Here is a 22,576-nt window from a genome sequence, read left to right on the forward strand (position 1 = left end):
CCAATGTTGATTTGATAAGTAATCACGCTGAGATTAGGTTTTTGTGTATAAGTCTGCACATCATAATGTAATCTGCATACATATGTATTATTATATCATTCGGAGATTAGATTTTTTTAGTGCATAAGCCTGTATATCATAATGGTGAATGCTCATTGTATATAAATGTTTTACAGGATATCATATTGAGATTTTATTTGTGTGTGCATAAGTCTGCACATCACAATGTTTAATGTCCAATTCATATATACTTCATATGATATCATATACTGAGATTGGGCTTTTGTTTTATAAGTCCGCGCACAATGGTGAATGTTCAAAGATATATTTTGTATATCATATCATACTGACATTAGATGTTCGTGCACAAGTCTGCACCTCATAATGTTGTTAATGTCCAATGTTTATATATAGACTTGCATTTCATACGATATCATCCTGATATTTGATTTAACATGCGTAAATCTTTACATGTAACAATGATAAATTTACATTGCATATATATTTCATATGATATCATACTGAGCTTGGGTGTTTGTGTATTAGAGTGCACATCATATTTTTCAAATGATATGACACTGAGATAAGATTTTCTTGAGCATAAATCTGTAAATCATATTGTTTAATGTCCAATATAAATATATATATTTCATCGTACTGAGAATGTTTTGTTTTTTGGTGTGCATAAGTCGAAATATCGTGTTTTATGTTCAATGCATATTCAAGTATTCAATTTTTTTTTTTATTTCACATCTCTTTAAAAAAACACATTAAAAGATATACAAACAAATCATCATTTAAAACAATATAAATACATACAAAAAACATTCATTTACATTGTACTGATGAAATAAGGATGAAGGGTGGAGGATGTGGGGGATATATATTTCATATGATATTATACCGAGATTAGATTTGTTGTGCATTAGTCTGCACATCATGACGGTGAATGTATATATATATTTCATATGATGTCATACTAAGATTGGATTGTTATGCATAAGTCTGCGCATTCGCCCCAACTGTTTCCATTATATCATTTCCACCTTCAACGTATTTTGGTCCAGAACACTGCACAATTCCATCATGTATTATTCCTATACTTTATATTTGATTGATTCTAAATATAGAATTGCACAGTAAATACCTTTGTTCTATATATATATATATATATATATATATATATATCTTGAAAATAAATATCCTTCCAGGGTACACATCATATCTTAATGCATTTCTGTAGTAAAGTTTAGATCTCTCCGGATTTGCATTATTGTGCAAGAGTCTGCACACTTTATGATTTCCTGTTGATTTGCTTTTTTTTATTGGATTTGTGTCCATTATTCTGAACAATTACATTTATGAATGTCGAAAACTATTGTGCGTATTATCGGGGCACACATTTTCAGAATAACGCATGAATGAAAACATATAAGACTACAAATATATTCGACTTAAGAGTCATTCAGATATTTTTGGTTTTGTTTCATGTGACGTTAAGTGTAAAATAATTGTTGCAAACTACACAGGGTTGAGTATTTTTGTATGAATTATTGGCCTATTAGTCCAAGTTAATTCTTGGTTTATTTATTAATTTTTCCATTGCCATTATGTGCCTTTATTCCGAATTTAATATTGTTATTTGTTCCGATCAATCTATATATTCAATAAATTGATTATAATGAATTAAAAACGTGCAATTATATGGTTCCTGTGTCACATATCTGTCATTGCTAAGTGGAGTGCATGATGCCGAGCTAAAACTACTGAAAACTAGGTACCAAAGAGGATGAGTACTGGGAAAGGTAAAAAAACATAATTTTTGAGAATTTACATTTATTTTATGTTAGTGTCATAGAGTGAAAAAAATGTCCACGAAAAAGGCTTGTGTGATAAAAGATTTCATGAAGCTGATACAAAAAATGCATGTAGGTTGAAAGATGAGTGATTGCGTCTAATATATAGTAATTGCTTTTGTGATTTATAATCCAATTCTGTTACTCTTTACAGCTGGAAAAAAACTGAGTTGTTACTATTTTGTTGTTATGATGGCAATGTAAACAAGTACTTATGTTTTGGGGGCAATACACGTTCAAGCAAATCATCAAACGCATGCAGACTGTGCGGTCTTATTATTTACTTTGTCCATGTTGTGTACGTTTTCAATGGGTTTCAGTGATAAATGCAAGTAATCAATCTGATACTTGATTCCCGAAATTGTGGCATATGACATGTATGTGTAAAGCAAACATTAATGTCAACACAGATTTCCAAGACAAATTATGACTCTTTCATTATGAATGGAGAATTGTTCTAGCGCCACCTTGTGACTGCCTTTGTAGTAAACCACATGAAATACTTTGCAGTCGATACCCGGTATAGTCAATGTGGAACTCGTATATTTATTATCGCCCCTCAGTTATCAATTGGAACACACCGGTAATTTCAATGTTATGTAATAGGGGTCAGTATTCCAACTTGTACCAACACAACAATATTAATTTGTTTTCCCCAAAATAGATGACTCAGGGGAGTATTTTCTTTTTAGATGACTTGTAATAATATGCTATCTATTGATGCATGAATATTAGTGCCCCGAGGAAGAGGCACATAAGAGAAAAAATATAATTAAATATTTTTTGTACACGACAAACGGGAACGTTACTCTTGACGATATACGTCACAATCCACAGACTAAAATTGCAATATGAGATTTGCATAGCTATAGTGATCTTATATTTCGACCTTTCAGAACATTTTCATTATTCTTCCGATTTATTTTAAATCATCTACCATTAAGATTTCTTTATTTTCTACTGTCATACAAATGAGGATTGGATCGCCCTCCCCCTTCTTCTTGCCAATATCGGAGGGATGACATAACAAAGAGCATGATAATGGGGAGGGGGTTTCCAGTCCGCAGATCCTATCTGCGCATGGGTAAAAAAAAAAAGGTCATTAATTCACACGCATAGAGATGACAACTAATATGTGGTCATGACAGTTATGTAATCAGTATTCATATAAAGAGATCAGGAGTGAATCTTTAAAAAAATGGGGAAGGGGTCAAAAAGGAGTAGGGGAGGTTGGGATTGAATAAACTGCTACTGCGACGGTCCATTATGCGATAGACAGGTGGAATCATTTCTCTCAAGAGAACAAAACAGCTATTTTCAGAAAGCACCGCATTGACTATCTAATGATTATTTCAAAATGCATAAATTCAAAATGGGCTTTCCAGTATTCTAAAGATCTTTAGAAAGGATCAAAGCTATCTATACACAGAGTTCGACCGCCTTGGTTTCAATTGGATACGACATGTCTTATATTCGTTTGTTTTGTGCTAGCCCAACAAAGCTGTATTCGTCACATTCGGCCCAACTCCATCCGGGTTGGCCAAACTGTCCTATAGTCAACAGCCCTAAAAAGTTATTGTTGTCGAGCGCCCTCTCACTGTGATCTTCGCTTTCGAAAAACTAGTCTACGATTAGGGTTTCAAAAAGAAAAGACAAGTCATCAGGCAGCACACTACTACGGAATAACGCATGGTGAGACTAAAAGCTATCACTCATTAAATATATCTTTTGTCACCATAGTCTAATTTTAGTTTTAGCATTTCCTGACAGACTATAATTTAGCCTCTATATAATTTCAAAAATGTGGAAGCACCATGCATCTAACCTTTATATTTTGACAGTGTTTTGTATGGCTGTGTTTGTCCAATCTTGGATTTGTAATGCTGATTTCAATTTCTTTACCACCCTGCCTACTACTCTCATTTTATATCCTATAAATGTAACCAGAGTAAGATGTGCGTTGCGTTGATGGCTAGGCAAAACTAAGAACAGGATATACTTTATTCTCATGTAAAGTCTGAGCACAGTCTGAAAATCCCTTCTTATACATTTCTACAGTGTTTAATCTTCCTTGACCTTGCATGAATAAACTATTTAATTGAAAGGCTTTTGAAATGAAAGGAACGAAAGATAGAAACCACTGAGCGAATTATCGGCCGGCACGATTATTAAATTTCAGCACACTAAATTTCAAATTGATTTCAAATCCCCCCCCCAGGAAATCCTGGATCCGCGCCTGCCGACCCGGTATCATGTTTCCTCCTATAAAGTATGTATGTCTAGAATTTAATATGTATAATAGGCGTTAAAGAAATAGAGATTTATCCATTCTCTGCCTTCTTTTGTTCTAGACTTGCCGCGAGTGCCCCGGTAGTAGTTGTAGTTGTTGTAGTAGTAGTAGTAGTAGTATCAGTTATAGAAGGAGTAGAAGTAGTAAAAGGAGAAGTGGTAGTAATAGAAGTAGGAGTAGTAGTAGTAGTAGTAGCAGCAGCAGCAGTATCAAAAGTAGAAGTTGCAGCGTTTCGAGTGACAAATTATTGATTATTGTATTGGTTTAAAGATATACGTATATAAACATATATGTATGTTAAAGGACACCTTTTCATTCGTGGTGGTAGTAGGCTAGTAGAAGTAGTGGTAGTAGTAGTAGAAGTAATATTATTATTAGTAGTAGCAGCAGTAGTAGTAGTAGCAGTATTAGTTTGCAGTAGTAGTAGTAGTAGTAGTAGTAGTAGTAGTAGTAGTAGTAGTAGTAATATTAATAGGCTATTAGTGGCAGTAGTAGTAGTAGTAGTAGTAGAAGAAAAAGTAATAACAGTATCCGTAATATTGTTTTTATTTACAATTTATTATGCCTATGATTTGTTGCAAAAGATTATTTTGTATTTCAAAGGACACTTTGCTTGAATCCATTTGCGGTAATAGAATTAGTCATTATAGTAATAGTTGCCCGAATCCGTCTGAAGTAGTAGTAGTAGTAGTAGTAGTATGAGTAGTATTAGTAGTAGTAGTAGTAGTAGTAGTAGTAGTATGAGTAGTATTAGTAGTAGTAGTAGTAGTAGTAGTAGTAGTAGTAGTAGTATGAGTAGTATTAGTAGTAGTAGTAGTAGTAGTAGTAGTAGTAGTAGTAGTAGTAGTAGTATTAGCAGTATTAGTTTGCGGTAGTAGTAGTAGTAGTAGTAGTAGTAGTAGGAGTAGAGGTATAAGTAGTAGTAGTAGTAGTAGTAGTAGTAGTAGTAGTAGTAGTAGAAGAAGTAATAGTAGAAGTAATAGTGGTAGTAGTAGTAGTAGTAGTAGTAGTAGTACTATATAGTAGTAATAGTAGTAATAATAGTAGTTGATATTGATTTTGTATCAATTCGGTTCTAGCTTATCAGGGTTAACCTCAGTGAATGTTTTACATAGTTTCCCAATGATATTACCGTAATAATTGTATACCCGTAGCAAACACTTGGCTTCTCCAAACCAAGAATTTCAATTTTAAAAGGAGGATGGTAAATTCAGTCTTGCTGAGTTTGCATTATTCTTATATTACCATCCACCGTTTTGATCGTTTTGGTATCATAAGCATTTAGTATATCATGCGGCCATACACGTCTAATGGACCTGTACTACGACCATATTTAGATATTGACACACCGCTGTGATGCACGATATTTTCCACCCTATCCTTTTTTCTTTTTTCTTAAAAGGGAAGAAAAAAAAAGAAGAAATTACTAGTATTTTCGATCCATACGCATATCAACCAATTTAAATCAACATTCCTGCAATATTTTGTCTTCGTCGCCGTCTTTTTTTTTTCTGCTGTGATATTCTTCTCAAGAAAATAAAATAGAAAGGGAAATGGCTCCCGCTTTCTTTTATACGATGCCGTGAAGTGTAATATGCTTGAAGTTTCTTGTTTCAAAACAACGCGTAACTACCTTTGTTGCCATTCTTATACACAGTCATACCACTTCCTTGTTTCTATAATAATTTTAACCTATTTACAGTACCATTATACTTTTAGCGTTCGGTGTGAAATATATATACTCAAGTGTACCCTCTGAATAACAGAACATTTTAGAAAGATGTATATTCTGGCAATAATGCAACTTTAACCGTAACCCCTGACCTCATCCTCGTATGAAATTTATCCCGATATTATATTTTTGTCACGCGTTCCCAGTGATGAAATAACGAATTTGAAGACACCATACAAAATACGTGGCATGTTTCAGTCAACTAACTCGACACAACACAGTGCGTGAAGTTCAGTGATTTCGGCTCACGAGGTGCCAACTTAAAGGATACCTCACCCCAAGAAATAACTTTAGTTATTCAGAGAGATTTTTTTATTGTCCTATAATCTCCAAGTTTCCCCACCAAAGTGAATGGGAGAGGTATATCGCAAGACACGCATCGCCATTTTCTTGATTACGTGATGTATTATGCGAAGTCGTTTATCAATTAAATGTATTTAAAATGATAAGTGCTTCCTTCCCACGTGTGTGTGGTGATCATGTATTTCATTCACTAGCTTTTATCTGTTGTACTGCAATTGTCAGAACGCAACAAAAGCATTAAACAATTGTTTGCTCTTCTGGTGTGAAGCTTTCGTAGGTCTATACATCAAATAAATTTGTCTAGTGCTAGGAAATGAATCTTCAGACAGTTACACAGATCTGCGATGTACGGTGCTGAAGCATTAAAGAGGAGGTGTTAAATATCATCCCTGATACAATGGATGGGAACGTACTATGTCTAAAACTTGTTTCTTTTCCTTTTGAGGTTACAATTTGTAGACGCCCTTTTCCCCATGAAGTGCCCCTTTTTGATAATAATGCACCCCCACTTTAAAGGACTCCTGCAGTGCAACACTGAGATTCGTCATGAATACATATCTCTTTAATATTAGCCCATGCGAGCAAGGCATTGTTAAGTTTCGTTTTATTTTTCTCAACGTGATCGCGATCAACTAGACTTGTTGACGCTGTACGTTAATACTTCCTCATATAGTCTGCTGCATGTCGGTCTCTTTGGAACAGGGAGTCGACTTTTGAGAACTTTTATACTTCCTCAACTCAAGCAAGCTACATCACATTTGGGGAATGAGGAGATTTCAATACAATCTTAATCGGACTTGACCATTTGGCTGTAGTTGTGATTCCAGAATTTTTTAAAGTTTTCTTCATTCTCACAGTTTACAACTGTTTGAGCCGTTCATAGAATGTCGTACTCGGTATAAAGCAGGCTTTTATCTTCGGCGGAATATCATTACGGACAACATCCTCAACCAGTTGATAATAGTTTAATTATTACTCAATTCGTCATTACATCGAAACAACTCATCGTGCACCTAACCTAAAGGCCTACATGACGTTATCGACCTGCACTTAAAGGCCTACTGATTGAGAATACACAAAACGTGAGTGGTTCATATTGTTTTCTATTTTGGAAAAAATCACACAGGTACTCAGGATTCTTAGCATTATAACTATTGATCTGTAGTAGCAGTAGTAGTAATAGGGACATTTAGATTTACACGACGAGAGCGTGGACTGCCGTGTGTGACATTGTGTTAAGGCATTGGGCCGTGCCCGGCAGTGCCTTAAAAGGACGTCACATTACCTTAAAAGGATGTCACACGTGGCGGTCCACGTTCTCGTCATGTAAATCTAAAAGTCCCTAATAACAATTTTATGTACACTCCTTTTTCTTCAGGTATGTGGATTCATCGGGTGAGCGTCGGGTTCATGTGAGATTGTGTTATTGTGGGAGTTCATCTAAACCCCCATAAAATCTAATTTCATTAAACTAAATAGAAAAGCTTGAATTGGGAAGATCTATTAAGTCTTAACTATGAACAAAGAATTCGTTATTCCAATACAACCAGTTGAGGAGTTCAGATATATTTTGTTTAGAATATAACCAACAAAGTAAACGATTCATAATAACAACAAGGCATTATTATGTGGGAAGCTGCGATACCTATATCAAACTTATTTTTAGTACATGCATATTTATTAATATTCTGAAGGAATTTGTTATGTTATGCGTGTTTCTGTAGATTGGTGATGTATTTCGGGCGTGAGTGTGGAATTATTCACGTGGTTTTGAGAAGCGGTTGCGTTTCAATGAATCTGAAAACAAATCTAAGCATAACAACTCAGAACAAAGTTTAAAAACAGTCTTCTTCATGTCGATGTGTTTATGTATTCATGATGTATGTGAGTTTGCTGCTATTATTGTTAGGATTCATATGTTTGAAAATACATGTAACATCGAGAAGAGAAAAAATTGTCTTCACTAAATCTACAGTCGTCACCATTCAGAACAGTTACCTACGACGTGCCATGTAGTTTCTATACCCTCATCAAAATATAAAGACTTGAAAACGCAGAACTACCCCAAATTTGCATTTCATCATGAATTTTGAAATTGTCAGCTTTCTGAACAAAAATATGTTACGATAAATTCATAACAAATATCAAATGTATATGCCCCAAAAAATATGAACAAGTAAGCTGTTAATTATTAAGATTGGTTGAGCCAGAGCAAATAATGAATTGGCAGCGTGTTTAGAAAGCCTCTTCCAGACTTGTGTCCGGTTCCTCGAAATGTTCACATGATTATGATAATCACTTTTATTACGTTACATTTGTTGTTAAAAAGGCATATAATTGCATTTAAGATACGTTTGCTTATTTAGTAACCTTTTGAATGGTCAAGCGCCAAATTAATAGTCTGAAGTATTATATTTTGATCGCATCCATACTCAAATAACTTCCCAGGTAAAGTATACAGCTATATCTCAAAATAAAGTATCTCAGTTGTGCTACTCCATAGCTTTCAAACAACCTACAACTAGACATAAGATAAACTTCATCTGTTGCCGTCTCCAAAGCTTTGTTGAAGACCAACTTATTTGTATAAACTTTGTTAGTGATTTATTTATTGTGTGTCCGCAAAGTAGCGCTTGTTATGATATTGTTTTTGCTTTTGTTTTCTTCTTTTTCATCACAGCGCAGAGGAGTATATCGTATTGCTCTTAAATATACACAATTGTGATTGGTCCCAAACTCTTCATGTGAAGTCGATTACGAGGTTCGTAATTAACATATTTACCTTCTGTTCATTTTTCGATGTGATATTGACCACCCGGTCAAATGAGTATAGTTTGGTTCCATACCGTATCTAGGCAATACTGACCGCATGCACTAGCGCCATGTTGGACGACTCGAACAATTTAAGCGGCATGAGATCACAAATAACTTTCATTATACAGTGCGTCCCAGAAAAAACGAAACCGAGAAGTATCGATGTTTTATCATAACTTAATCACAACCATAATTAATGAATGATATATATTTGGAAAGCTTAGAGTCTCCCCTTTCAGTTGGTGCTACTCAGATGATGCATATTTCACGCATGAGTGATTAAAAGCAATTTGAAGGAAGGTAACCAAAAAGACATTTGGCGGGCGGTATCTGAATTTCGAAGAAAAAGTCACATTTCTAGAAAATTGAGTTTCTGCTCTTTCATATGACACCTCAATCAGGAAAAATGAGCGAGGAATAACAAAGTTCTGTTTGCTTAAAGTAGCCCTTACATTTTCATAATTTTAACAAACGAATTCGTTTTCACTGGGTGCTGCCGTACCAAAAAGCAGATTTGACAAAAGACTTAACTCCGTTTCGTTCACAATCAGCCATGCATGAAGACTCTCGTCTACGGCTGATTGTCACTCATGCGTGAAATATGCATCATCTGAGTAGCATCACATGAAAGAGGAGACTCTAAGCTTTCCAAATATGTATCATTCATTAATTATGGTTGTAATTAAGTTATGATAAAACATCGATACTTCTCGGTTTCGTTTTTTCTGGGACGCACTGTATATTAAAAAGTGTATTTGGTTATGGACGCTATATAATGGGAAATATTGAGTAGTAGAATGTGGAATAGGATATTTTGAACCGTTCATGAGTTATATTTTTCCCTCGTGAAAATATAACCCATTGAAAGTTCCTACAGTGGTTCACACTTGTTATAATAACACAACTTTGCGGTCAATATCTGTATTATAGTCATATATAAAAAGCTGCGGTATATACATTTATATCATTGGTATTATTGAAAATCTTGCTGTCACCAGCTAAGCGGATGGGGGTGGGGGGGGGGGGTGTGTTACTGAGGGATTCCTCCCCGAAGATGTGGCTGTAATGCCTCCTTGCGCACAACCTACAGTTAAAGCAGCTGGCGAGTCGTCGGCAACGCACTGCACTAAAATTGGTTATATTCTTATACTTCTTAAGACTTAGTATGGAGGAAATTCAGGCAAATTAATTCCCATATCTAGCGTAGTTTGTAGTGTGTTAAAAACACGACACTCAAGATCAAAACTAATCCCATTTCATCAGAATTAATTCAGTTTGGAAACCGCTATTAATGTCAGAAAATTTACTTTGCACTACACTTTATGACACAGGTTCCTCAGACCACTCATTAAATCTTAATCTACTCCATGCTTATTTTTGGACTTTAATTAAGTTCCCATTAAATACACTTTAAGATGGTACTTTAATGCTTACAATATATTATGGAGTATTTGTCAAAGATATCAATTCTATGCCTTTTCTCTTAAAATTATGCTAGATCTACGTCTCAGATATGACCAAATTATTTTGGTATCTTATAGTAAAAATATAAAATAACACGACAACAAAAAACTGAACAAATGGAAGCAGGCGCAAAAGGCATGCTTGCGGGAACGAGAAACTCGGAAAGATTTTTACTTGGCCTTCGTGTGGAAGAATTCGAAAACAACAACCCCCTGAAAAGGATAGCTCTTCAAAGGTTTCACGCATAATTGATTCCGTGTATAGTGTAGTGACGTAGTGAGTGCCCGGCCCCCCCCCCCCCACTCAGGTTTCAAAATGACCGCATGCGTGTTGCCAAAATGTCCTTTTCGTAACAAAAGAAAAAGGTCGAGCCGTATTGACTTTACACACCGGACTTTTGCTGAAAAGGGGGGGGGGGGTGCGGAAAAAGGCTCGTATACAAAAGAAAAAGGTCGAGCCGTATTGACTTTACACACCGGACTTTTGCTGAAAAGGGGGGGTCGGTTGGAACACGCATATGCGTACCCTAAATAACACTGAGTGGGGGGGGGGGGGCCGGGAGTGAGTGATGACATATTCATATTGACACTTGTTTTCGTAACTATTTGAGACATATTTCAATTTCTTTAGCTGAAGGCATACATAATAACTGGTACACAATGAAAATTAATCTCTCTCTCTCTCACTGTTCGTCCTTCAGTCATCTGTTCATCTTTCTCTCTCTCTCTCTCTCTCTCTCTCTCTCATACACACACTTAATATTTCAATTTTCCTCTTCCAACCTCCTTCCCCCCTCTCTTTCTCACAAACACAATATCACTTTATCACTATCTCGCTGTGATTGACCACTTACTTTTTCGTTTCTTTTAATTTCTTTTAATTTCGCTCTTCCTCTTGCTCATTCAAATTTGCTGTCTCTCTTTCCCTACATTGACCTATTGCTTCTATTGACATTAAATAATTCAACAAACTCACTCCCTTTTTCCCCTCTCTCTCCCTGTGTCTCTCTATCTCACCCACGCACTCACAATCAATTCTTATCCCTCTCTCTCTACCATTGACGCACAAACTCACTTAATTCCTGACTTCATTCGCCACCATCCAGCATATCGTGCCTTGCGCCGGCGTTCACCTTTAACGCCCCGCCCCCTGAGAACCTTATTGAAGTTGCAGCGGAAATGATCTACCAATATTGCAGTCATGACAATGGTTGTGCCCATAGCTTTCTGATTTGTTTTCATAGATTGTCTTAACAACAGGCATTAGATTTTACAATAATGTCTTCAAGTATACTCTTATTTGCATTTTCCCTGATTTGTGCTTGGTTAGTTGGTGTTGGAAGATTTACAAATCTTGTTTGCATGATCATTTTAACCTGTTATTCATTCTATTTTCAATATTTTCTGTTTTAAAAATAATTTCAAAGTCTGTCGATTATAGTTTTATCTCTTTAAAAAAAAACGTTTTAGCCCTCCATAGGCTATTTTGAGTCAAACAAACATTTGTATAATTCAATGAAATCAAGTCTTCCCTTAACTCAAACAAAACAGGATACTTTCACATTTCTCTCCTTGTTGTTCATACAAACAAATGTTGAAGTGACTGTCATTTAGTAACAAAAATTGTTATACATACCAGTTATGGAATTAACATATCTCTCGTCTTCATAATAGTGAATAATTTCTTCTTCAAAGAACTAAAATTTAGAATTTTGTTATTAAGCTTTTGAACAAATAGTTGATGCTTAATCAGAGTCACCATGCAATTTAAAGCATCGTTTCTTTTGTCTTCAAAACCAGAAATTACATTTTCTAAATTAAACCCTATCTGTAATCGAGAACCTTCATTTATCCATCACCGTTTCATTCCAGATTAATATACTGATTTCACAATTTTAAAAGAAATGTACGATATCTTCCAGCTCTTTTTTACAAAACATTTATCAGTACTCCATATTTTCATCTTAGACAGTTGTTTATTATAGTTTTATCTAGCTTTATGTCTCATGCTGAGTTTAAGCAGCAACCGTTCGCCCTTTAATACAGTCATGACGTGGCAATTTAGTATTTCTGGTAGGACTCATAATAATTAGTTTAACAGTTGATTTCGCTTGGTCGATTTCATTCTTCGGAGGATTAAGCAGAGATAGAATGAAGTGAACGTTGATGTGTTATTTTGATTTTTTTTTGGTTCATTTTCTCTACACTGCCATTTGAAAATTCTGATGACAATAAACATTGCGGTACTATTCATAAGGAGCCATCACAAGGCAGCCACATTGCAGATAAATTTATCATTACAAGGCATAATAACATGAAAGAAAACTGAATTCTAACCCCGGGCTATATTCCCTCCGTCTCTCTCGCTCTCTCTATCTCTCTCCCTCTCTCTCTGTGTCTCTCTCTCTCTGTTTCTTTGTCTCTCTCTCTCTCTCTCTCTCAGTACGATCGAATAAATGTACGTGCCCCCCCCTCCTCTCATTGAAGCTACCCAACCACTATACAACATTATCGAGCTTGTTCCAGGCAGCATATCTTACAATAAAAAACAATAGTAATGAGACCCTGGAACATTATTTACAGCTACCTTATAAAGAGATAACACAAGATGGTTTGGGGGCAGAATAACAAAAAAAAAACTTTATTTTGGAAGCCAATAACTGCAGTTGAAGATAGACGTCAAGCTTGAAACCAAAAATGCTTGCTGTTACGAAACAATTCCAGTGCAATTAATTGACAATAGTGCTAACTATATTTTGCATCCACTGACAAATATATTTAACTCATCAGTAGATACTGGCGAGGTTCATGATGAAATTAAAATTGCAAAGGTTGCTCCCCAACACAGAAAAGGGCCTATAGAAGATCCAGGTAGCTACCTATCAGTGTCGGTTTTACCTCTTCTAGGTTAGCACAAACACACACATAAAATTGATAAATATCAAAATAATCAAATTTCTGTAAACAAATAATGCATTCTATTACCATCAATATGGATTTCGGAAGAATTGTAGTACTGAATTGTCATTCATCAGCTTGATAAATTCAACGTTTAAATATATATCACAGGAAAGTAACTCTTGGTATCTTCATCGATAGTCAGACAACATTTAACACAATTAATCTAACATGTTTTACCAGGTAAACTATCTGATTGTGCCATTTGAGGTGTACCTCTTGAATTGTTTACGGACTATCTTAGTAAACGATTTATGTTTGGTCAAATGATATCTAAAAGAAAAAAGGATAATATATTGTTTTCCACATTGAACGACACAATGCAAATTGTCACTGTCTTCTGTGGGCAGTGGAAACCTCCCTAACATGTAATCCAATTCAAATGATTAAGAGACATTTTCAGACCGTTACACATAACAGCAGAGTATGGTGTTGAAGCAATGGAAAATCTACAAGATCTAAATCTTGTAATTTTACGATTTGAGATTATCCTTTATGGGTTCCCCTTTTTTCCAGGCAATGCCTCATTTTGTCGGTTCCCCCACCCCCTTTGAAAATAACTATGTTACCCCTGCCATACCAAATATATGATTTGCAACATAATTTTTTTTCCATCTCACTGGGCACGTATTACATTTCTGGTTTTCTGGCTACATGCAAATCCTGTCATATTGGGTTTCTCGTCAGATAGAGCAAATCATAAAGCAAACATAAACTCTCCTAAATCGTGCGAATTAGAATTTATGCCCTATTGACCTTATGCCATACAATCTCAGCTTTTTTTCTTTTATATTATACTCATTTGGCAGATTCCATTTAGTTGTAGTTCCTCATATTAGACACACACACACACACACCTACTATTTCACACTGTCTTTCATGCCCATGAACACCCTCTCTAATACACTCCCCAATATCATAAAAACTCCTCTAATATTCCCATGCAAAATGTATGATTTTCAATGATCATAATGCCTTCTCCGTCTCACTAGGCAAGAGATATGTATTCAATTGTCTGGTTTCCTGACTACCTTTAAATGCAAATCCCCTCATATAATAGTTTCATTTTCAAATGGAACAGGCCTCTAATACACAAAGTAACAACCGCATGACTCTAGCTCTTTGAGCATATATTAACCATCAATAAAAGCCAAACCCTTTTTCTTTATATTAATCTTCCAAATTACATATTGTGGAGTTTATTTTCTTTATTTCTAACCCGTTCAAAAACATTAGAAATTTAGTTGGTGTCATCTGTTACCTGTTGCATATACATTTGTATCACATTTTGTGCTTTTATGAACATTTGATAGAACAAATAAAGTTAAGGTAATATTCAAATGAACATTTAATTTCTTCCAAACAATACAATTTATAAGTAGGAGCATAAATATAATTAAAGAACTTTTATTACAAGGAAGAAGGCGCAAAACCCTATAAGCTTAGCTTGTAATGGGTACGCCCGAATACATAAATACAATTATACATTATAAATGGGAGAAAGGAAGAAAAGAAAAAAGGGATAGGCAAAGAGGAGAGGAGCGGGATAGAGAGCTTGGAGAAAGAGAAAAGAAGAAAGGAAAATAAGAGGACTGCAACATAGTAGCAATGGAGTGTATGGCATGCATTAACAACATAATGGCAAGATATAGGTGAAGAGTATAGTGTTGAAATATTGGGGGGGGGGGGGGGGGGGGAGGTCGTGAAATGAAGAAGATGGGAATGAGAGGAAAAAGGGAGGGGGCGTCTATGAACTTCTGTCCACAGGGAGGGAAATCTCACTCCCTCTTTTTTAAAATTAGATGATAATTGGTAGAAATACTGGCTAACTGGCATCTACCGATACACCTAACTGGCAAAAACAAACATCATGCATCGTATACCCCAGATCAGTTACCGGTTTGGAAGCTAACAGCGTAGAAACGAAATCGAGTTGTTACTATTTTGTATTTATGATGGCAATGTTAACAAGTACTTATGTTTTGGGGCAATATACATTCAAGTAAATCATCAAACGCATCTAAACTTTGCCGTCTTATTATTTACTTGTCCATGCTGTGTACGCTTTTAATTGGTTTCAGTGACAAGTAATTAATCTAGTACATGATTCCCGAAATTGTGGCATTTAACATGTATGTGTAAAGCAAACATGGATGTCAACACAGATATCCATGACAACTGATGACTCATTCATTAACATGGGTTGATTGTTCTAGCGCCATCTTGTGACCGACTTTGTAATAAACCACAACTTAATTTCATTTCACCAAGGAAAGTCGCTCGTGGGCTTGATTTCCGAAGCCCACGCCAAAGCTATACACGAAATTGACTGGCGCAAATAATCTTTGAGATTGAAGAGCGCCATCTAAACGAAGAACCAACCAACCAACAACTTATGTCGATCCTGTAATAATATAGGATTTCCCGGCCAAATTCGCGAGTTTGCCATTCAAATTCATTTGTCTTGCGTTCAAATTCGACGGTTTTAGTGCTGTCGGGTACATCTCGGGTTTATATTCATTTTGCTAGATTTCAAATATATGAAGTTTTTGTTAGAATCTATATATGTTTCATTCCAATTAATGAACAAAGTGCTTCTTTCGCTATTTGGTCATTCGATTTAGCGCAACACGATTTTCTGACATCGCGACGGTGTACTTTTAGCATTCTAATTCATTTGTAGCATTCAAATTAGCACTTTGTGCACTAAAATTAATGGTCAATATACATTTGTCGTTTAACAAACACTTTTTATAGCTCATTCTTTTTCTTTCAAGATCGTTTTTTCATGTGTATTTCATCATATTCTATTTTCTTGCATTTATACACTTCATATACTTTTAGATTTATCTGATATTCATCATCCTTTAAGTTTGATTGATAAGAAGGAAAACAAGACTTACATCTACGGACTTGATGGTCTCAATGAATATTTTTGTAAATTTTCATGTAAGGAAGTTGTTTGTCTTGTGTTTCATCATAAATTTATCACAATTTCATTATGGAGGAAGGGTACAATATTGTGACTGGGGTAGGTGTTTTTGTATCCCCACTGTTCCGGGGTATATGAACATGTGCGTTCAGAGATGCCATATCCCTCGATTTCGCCTCTTCATTACCTAATGTCTGACTATAAACATATGCTTTGTCCTCAAAATTAATAAATTGAATAACAGAAAAGACCCCAATGGCAAATCATGTATTTGATTGCATTTTTTTTTAAAGCTGTAAACGTGTGTTGCATTTCTTCCCCCTAACATTCCTAACTTGAATAAACATAATTCGAATACGAATGACAGGTGTTAATTTGAATGATAAAAATGACGCCTCGACAAGTGACGATTAATTTGAATGCTAGTTGAGCAGTTTCTAAATTGAATGACAGATCTATGAAATCCTTCGACCAAAATCCTAAATTAAATACAAAATCGGGAAAATTGAATGATAATTGGCATGGCAAATCTGATCTGCGCTAACTTAAATGCAAAGTAAATGAATTCGAATGACAAACTCGCGAATTTGGCCGGGAAATCCTATATATAAAATGAAGTATTTGCGGTTTTTCCATGAACAATTGCAACTAACTCCCATCTCGCCTTTTATGTGCATTTTATGCAATTTTAATATTGCAGCTTTGTTTTTGTTTTTTGTTTGTTTTTTTTTTTTTTTTTTTGTTTTATAAAACCATATCACTATTAATTTCATTTCACCAAGGAAAGTCGCTCGTGGGCTTGATTTCCGAAGCCCACGCCAAAGCTATACACGAAATTGACTGGCGCAAATAATCTTTGAGATTGAAGAGCGCCATCTAAACGAAGAACCAACCAACCAACAACTAGGCGTTGTGGCGTGCGCCTGTAATCCAGCTAAAAAGTGGAAGTTACAAACTGATTCAGCCGAGGACGCAGGTTCGAAACTGAGTCACGTCTTTCGGATGGTGACGTTTAAAGGTCGGTCCCAGACGTAAATAATCATATCTGATTGATACACGTCTGTAAAAACCCAATACACACACACACACACACACACACACATGAAAAACTGTGCAGTCGAAACCCGGTAGCCAACGTGTAACTCGTTAATTTATTTTTGGATCAATAGAGAACTCAGTTTACACCGTGCCAGATTGCCACTTGAAATCGTATATTTTTATTGTATTCAAATCTGCAAAAGATATAAATCAAAGGACTCATAAATGCATGTATGTGTTATGTTAACAATAAATGAATACACTCTCTAAAACATGTATAAGAGTTTCCTTTTCTCATATGGGTTACAACTGAATTCAACTAAACTCTCTATTTCATACAAATACAATATACTTTTGTTTGTATCTAAATATTATATCATGTCAATATCTCATACCAAAAGACGTTAAAAGATGGGAGTTGTTGCTACCTTGTTTGGCATTCAACAATAAGGGATAGAGCAACATCGATCTGGCGCTGCTCAGTGGCTGCCGGGCTCACGATCAATTGGGCAAAAAGAATTTCCGTTTCGGTTTAATAAAATTTGGAGTGGACTATTAGGCTATTATTATTATTATTATTATTATAACCAATTAATCTCCAAAGACTAAATCTAGTTTAATGACCATACGAAGAAAAAAAAGGTAGAACTAACGAATAAATGACAAATATAGTCATTTCTATCACCAAATCTTCAAACTATAAATTTCACTTGCACTCCTGGGTTCTAACAAGTAACAATTGTAAAGGCCTTGTCGATCGCAAGTTTTGATGAAACAATTTTATACATTGCAATTCATCATATATTTAATATTTCTTTAAGGATCGATATAAGCGATCATATTTTAAGTGTACTAAAGTCTAAATTGATCTAAATGCATGAACTGGTTTTCCCTTAATGTTTTATAACCAAAATATCTATTTAATAATATCACTGGAACTTTCCCTTTCAAATTAGGCGCCACGTCTACACTTCGTAAAACGTCGCCTATGTTCAAACTAAATACATTACATGTTGTTTTTACATTGAAAAACAATATATATATATATACTCAAACACCTGCACATGTTCTAAATAAAAATGTGAATTTCAATACCAGCTTATTCTTTTTGCTTCAGCTCTGAAAATTATACATTTCTCATACTTCTTGCACACATAAATGAAATTACTGAATGTTCAATGTCAATAAAATAAAACTCACTTCTTAGGCGACAATCTGGCGTCACAAGTAAATAAATTTGTCCTCGACAACTGCTGACTTCTTGTTCTGTATTATTTCAAGTAGCGTAATGTAACGAACCAATTCGCCACAATTTTAGTTATCCTGCAGAAAACGTAGAGGGCGCAGTAAGCTTTTGGGGCGTAAGGGCTCATAGCGCGATTACGGATGCACCATGCGTACAGCAGCTCTCGGAGACTATAAATAGCGGTGTTGTGCGGGAAATTCGTTACTTCGACGCTGGCTTTCGTCGTTGTCAGATAGCGAACTCTCCGCTTCGCTCCAACTGAGCTAAAATAAGGAAAAGGATTGGAAACGAGAAATAGAGTTCCTAGAAAAGGCAATCCCTGCCTTTACTACTTGTTGAGATTAATCCAGGTAATCGGTGTCTGTGTTAACTATGATAACGTGTTGGAGATGTTGACTTATGATTGTATTAATAAAGTATACAGTTAAACAATCCATCGTTTCATAACGTGTGATTAGTTGAGTCTCCATAGACTGACGTAACATAACCTTTTCATAGAGAATACACATCCACCTATCCAAAACACCTCTCATCTCCACACCCATATACTTTGGGAAAACGGAGCCACGTCCGGGCCTCTAAACTACAAGCCAAATAGAAACCGCTCGCATTAGTCAGGATGGCAAACTCTTCGTCGGATGACGGTGATAGAGGCAAGGGACAGGCCAGCCCTCCAGCATCCAGGACCCGTTCTAGGATGGAGGGCCGTAACAGTAATGAGGTATCTTTAAAACCCAAAACTTATAGCGATTTCAAACTAACTTCGTGTGCACAAAAATCTACGGTATCTTCAAAACGACCTTCAATAAAAAGAACAAAATGAATAGAAATACAAAATAAGGTTTGTTCAACAAACCAATTTTTGTCCCTAAGTAATCACAGCTATGAACTTTTAAAAGTTGTAATCACCAGTAATGTCACTGTGATGTAATGGTAGACAGTTGTCCCACTTGTACCAACAACAAAATATTACGAAAATGTCATATAACCCCCCCCCCTCCCCCTCCCCCCCCCCCAAAAAAAAAAAAAAAAAAAAAAATCATCATTCAGGGGAGTCTTTTCTTTTTAGAGGACTTGTTATAACATGCTATCTATGATACAAATTCACTAGTGCAACAATAAAGATGGCATGTACAAGAAAAATAGAGGAATAAATACTGTGTACACGACAAACGGGACAGCTGTCCGAATCAGAATCAGAATCAGAATCAGAATCAGAGTCAGAATCCATTGAGAAAATTTGCAATTTCAGATTTGCATAGCTTTAGTGATCTCATATTTCAAACTTTCAGAAAATTCTTATTATTGGTCCGATTTATTTTAACCCATTTACCCTTAGGATTGCATTATTTTTCTACTGTCATACAAATGAGGATTATACCCCCCCTCTCTTCTTGCCCATATCGGAGGGATGACATATCAAAGAGCGTGATAAGGTGGGGGTGGGGGAGGGGGGGGGGGGGTTCCAGTCCTCAGATACTATCAGTGCATGTATAGCAAAGGGTTCATTAGTACAACACGCATAGAGATGACAACTGATATGTGGTCATGCAAATCATGTAATAATTATTCAAACACACAGGTCAGGAGTAAATCTAGAAGAATAGAGGGGGTCGAAAAGGGGGGGGGGGGGTAGTTGCTATCCGAACAAAGCAATATTCGCCATATTCGGCCCAACTCGATCCGTGTTGGACAAGCTGTCCTATAATCAACGGCACTAAAAATGGATTGTTGTTGAGCGCCCTCAGTGTTTTGTATGGCTATGTTTGTCTGATCTTGAATTTGTAATACTAAATCTCTTTACGTCCCTGCCTACTACTATCATTTTTATATTGTAATGACCCACACGAGACAAAACCATGTGGTGGCTTGGGAGCTTGAAGAAACCACTTCCGCGACGGAAGTATTTTTTCAATAAGGCACTCAAAATATATTCTGAAAGGCACCTCGATAACTAATTTGTTATGATTATTCAAAAATGCGCAAAACTCAAAGTGGGCTTCGCTATATTCAAAAGATCTTTTAAAAGGATTAAAGCCATCTATACACAGGATTTTGCCGCGTTCTAATTGGTGACTACATGGCGTATATTCTTTTGTATGGGGGTGGTGCTATCCGAACAAAGCAGTAATTGTCACATTCGGCCCAACTCGATCCATGTTGGACAAACTGTCCTATAATCAACGGTACTAATAATGGATTGTTGTCGAGCGCCCTCTCATTGTGTACTTCGCTTACGAAAAAAACAATAGGCTTCGATTAGGGTTTCAAAAAGAAACGACATGTGTTCAGTCACCACAAAACCACTGAAATATCTCATGGTGAGATTATAAGCTATAACTCATTAGAGATATATTTTGTCAGCATGGTCTACTTTTAGCTTTTAGCATTGACGAAAGACTATAATTTCTTCCATATAACTTACAAATGTGGAAGCACTATACATCTAAATATTGTAATTTTACAGTGTATGTCTGTCTGATCTTGAATGTGTAATATAGGATTTCCCGGCCAAATTCGCGAGTTTGTCATTCGAATTCATTTACTTTGCATTTAAGTTAGCGCAGATCGGCTTTGCCATGCCAATTATCATTCAATTTTCCCGATTTTGTTTTTAATTTAGGATCTTGGTCGAAGGATTTCATAGATCTGTCATTCAATTTAGAAACTGCTCAACTAGCATTCAAATTAATCGTCACTTGGCGAGGCGTCATTTTTATCATTCAAATTAACACCTGTCATTCGTATTCGAATTATGTTTATTCAAGTTAGGAATGTTAGTGGGAAGAAATGCAACACACGTTTACAGCTACAAAAAAAAATGCAATTAAATACATGATTTGCCATTGGGGTCTTTTCTGTTATTCAGTTTATTAATTTTGAGGACAAAGCATTATGTTTGTAGTCAGACATTTTAGTAAAGAAGGGGCGAAATCAAGGGATATGGCATCTCTGAACGGACATGTTCATATACCCCGGAAAAGTGGCGATACAAAAACACCTTTACCCTAGTCACAATATTGTACCCCACCTCCATAATGAAATTGTGATAAATTTATGATGAAACACAAGACAAACAACTTCCTTACATGAACATTTTCACAAATGTTGAGACCATCAAGTCCGTAGATGTAAGTCTTTTTTTTTTAACAATCAAACTTAAAGGCTTATGAATATCTGATAAATTTAAAAGTATATAAAGAGTATAAATGGAAGAAAATAAAATAGAATGAAATACACATGAAAAACGATCTTGAAAGAAAAAGAATGAGCTATAAAAAGTGTTTAATAAACGAGAAATGTATATTGACCATTAATTTTAGTGCACAAAGTGCTAATCTGAATGCTTCAAATGAATTACAATGCTAGAAGTACACCGTCGCGATGTCAGAAAATCGTGTTGCGCTAAATCGAATGACCAAATAGCGAAAGAAGCACTTTGTTCATTAATTGGAATGAAACATACATAGATTCTAACGAAAACTTCATAGATTTGAAATCTAGAAAAAGGAATATAAACCCGAGATATACCCGACAGCACTAAAACCGTTGAATTTGAACGCAAGACAAATGAATTTGAATGACAAACTCGCGAATTTGACCGGGAAATCCTATACTAAATGTCTTTACGTCCCTGCCTACTACTATCATTTTGATGTCATGTAGATGTAAATCAGTTTAATTTGTACGTTGCGTTGAAAGCAAGGCAACATTAATGAAATGATATGCTTTATTCCCAAGCAAAGCTTAAAGGGATCCGGTAACTTTGTCTCAGACTCTGAATCAAAATTCTGGATTTAGCTCATGCTACAATGATAATTATAAACCTTTAGGTCAGTCAGAAACCCCATGACTTTTACAAGCCGATCGCCTGTCTGATTATCAAGATATTTATGATTGGAATTACACATTTTGAAAACCGTTTGCCAAACGGTTTTTATATC

The sequence above is a fragment of the Strongylocentrotus purpuratus genome, unplaced genomic scaffold (assembly GCF_000002235.5).
Source record: "Strongylocentrotus purpuratus isolate Spur 01 unplaced genomic scaffold, Spur_5.0 spur5_scaffold_20, whole genome shotgun sequence".
Lineage (NCBI taxonomy): Eukaryota > Metazoa > Echinodermata > Echinoidea > Camarodonta > Strongylocentrotidae > Strongylocentrotus > Strongylocentrotus purpuratus.